Source organism: Neophocaena asiaeorientalis, unplaced genomic scaffold (assembly GCF_003031525.2).
Source record: "Neophocaena asiaeorientalis asiaeorientalis breed wild unplaced genomic scaffold, Neophocaena_asiaeorientalis_V1.1 scaffold241, whole genome shotgun sequence".
NCBI lineage: Eukaryota > Metazoa > Chordata > Mammalia > Artiodactyla > Phocoenidae > Neophocaena > Neophocaena asiaeorientalis.
This window is the reverse complement of record NW_020172287.1, coordinates 298,254-300,677: the sequence shown is the minus strand read 5'-3', so window position 1 is coordinate 300,677 and position 2,424 is coordinate 298,254. Positions and strand designations below refer to the sequence as shown.

Sequence of the window (2,424 nt, the reverse complement as noted above, 5' to 3'; positions counted from 1 at the left end):
CTTAGATCCCTTCCGGTCTGGCTCCCTTCTCCTCCGCCGCCGCCGCCGCAGCGGCGCTCGGCCTGACCGACCCGCGCGCCGACCAATCGGCGCGCGGTAAGCCGGAGTGGTGCAGCCAATCGCGCGCGGGGTGGTGGGGACGAACTACTGCCGGGCGGCTCGGGCGGAGCCAGGGCCCTCAGTGACTGGTGAGCGGCGCTCGAAGGTAGCGCAGCAGATCGGATCCGCGCCTTATTGACGCAGGCACCGTTGGGCGAGCTAGCTGAGCTCGTTGCCCCCACAGGGGCCCACGGCGCGGCGGCCGAACACGGAGCCGGGAGACGGCGGAGAGGGCGGGCTGGCGGGACCGAAAACCAGGCCACAGGGCTGCAGGTGCAGACTGGCAGCGGCGAGTCGGCCTGGAGGGAGACGGAGCCGGTCCACTTGGGGGAAACCCGGGGTGAGGGTGAGGGCGAGGGCCAGGGCGAGGGGAAGCTGGGGCCTTGGCGTCCAGGACCGGGAGGCGGAGGCGGCGAGGGAGTGGGGACGAGAGGAGAGGACCTTGGATTCCTCTGCTCACCGTGAACGAGTTTGTAGGGGTGCTCCCAGAAGTCGGGGACGGAGATGCGAGGAGGTGGCCATGTGCAGACAAGTATCCTCGGCAGGTCAGCGACAGGGCAGGAGAGGACAGGCTGGTGCGCCTGGGGCAGAGTTCAAGCTTCTGTCTCAGAGGAGAATGGCAGAGTCGTAAATGGAGGGAAGGGAATGCAGTGCTGAGGGCCCCTAGGACCTGGGGTTTGTTGACACTGACCTTTTTTTTTTCCTTATCCTGATCACTTCATTTATTTATTTTTTAAACATCTTTATTGGAGTATAATTGCTTTACAATGTTGTGTTAGTTTCTGCTGTATAACAAAGTGAATGGAATCTTTAAAAAAAAATGGTTCTGATGAACCTAGGGGCGGGACAGGATTAAACACGCAGACGTAGAGAATGGACTTGAGGACACGGGGAGGAGGAAGGGTAAGCTGGGACGAAGAGAGAGAGTAGCATTGACATATAGACACTGACCTTCTTTTGAGGCATCTCCCACAGCCCTCTAGCCTCTGGATCTGGTTCCAGCATGTCTGGAGTCATGTGAAATGATGGGAGAGGTGTTGTCGGATCTGTGTTTGGATGAGCAAGGCTGGAAGTGAGGCAAGGACGCTGGACACAGTGGGGAAAAGCTCAGAGGTCCGTGGATGGGGTGAGGGGAATTGGACTTTGCGGATGGGGAGACTGGTGGACTGTGAAGGAGGAACAGCCCTCACAGCGTGGCCAGGACCACAGGGTGGCCAGGGCAGGGGCCAAACTTGGGGGAAGGAGCAGGACTCTGCAGAGGGGGGAGGTTAAGGGGCTGAAGGGCATGGAGCAGGGTGGCAGAACTGGGGGAAGCTGGCAAGCCTGTGACCCATGGCCAGGCTGGGGGCACCAGGACCTCAGAAGAGAGGTAGGGTAGAGGAAGGGATCCAGGTGCGGTGCCCCCCTTAGGCCACCCCTACCTTGGCTACCAGAACAAGTTTTCTAAAACTGAGTATGGCCCATCCCTGCTTGAAATTGTAACTCCTGAGTGTTGCCTGATTGAGGAGGGCCCACCTGATAGGCTCCTGCCCACACTCAACCTTACTGCCACCTGCCCCAGGTGCACAACAGAAAACAGGGAGCAAAAATTGCCACCATCAAGGATTATGGGAGACCGTCGGAGCTGTGGTTTTACGATGGAGCACTCATGGGTGCTTCTCCTCAGATTAGGAAGGAGCACCCATTCTCACACACACTCCAGCCCTGACTTTGCAGCACTCACCCCATGGAAAGTGAGTACCAAAAATCATTGTACACACATACAAACCTATATGCATTTCCTGCTGAGTTTTCTGAAAGGATTCTGCTTTTTCTGGCTTATGAAGTACAGGGAACATTTATGGACATAGAGCTGAGGTTACAGGGTGGGGGCCAGGGAGCTGTTCTGTGCTTGGAAGAGTGCACAGGATTCCGGTTGAAGCCAACAAGAGAGAAGATCCTGTCACAAGTGTGGTGAGAACTGCAGGGTTGGGGGAAGGGGGAACACATGAGCACTGACAGCTGATCTAGCCTGCCAGGTGGAGAGGAGCAGTTGAAGAAGGCCTCCTGGACAGGAGGAAGCCCCAGCTGAGGCTGGAAAGCCAGCAGGAATGTTCTGGGCCAGTGCTTTAGGCAGAAAGTGCACTCAGACTCAGAGGTTCAGAAGTGAGGACATGCATGATATATTCAGGAACATATATCACCTAGTCTTGCTGGAGATGGAGAAGGGGGACTGGAGAGTTTTGAGGGCTTTGAGGTGCGTGGACTGGCACAGCTGACCGGAGGCCCATAGGCTGGTTTCAGCTCACTGATATGCCTTGTTTAACCCTGAGAGTTGTTTGTTTC

General features: G+C 56.9%; 1 protein-coding gene across 1 annotated transcript in view; it reads right to left on the bottom strand.

The window, feature by feature from the left end:
* Positions 1 to 1,144, bottom strand: part of MAPK9 (mitogen-activated protein kinase 9) — a 60,141-nt gene extending 58,997 nt beyond the window's left edge. The window contains exons 1-2 of the mRNA XM_024764981.1: positions 1,051 to 1,144; positions 560 to 700 (exon numbers count right to left, since the gene is read on the bottom strand). The gene's annotated coding sequence lies outside the window, so the exon portion shown is untranslated. The remainder of the gene's footprint in view (positions 1 to 559; positions 701 to 1,050) is intronic.
* Positions 1,145 to 2,424: the final 1,280 nt, after the last annotated feature.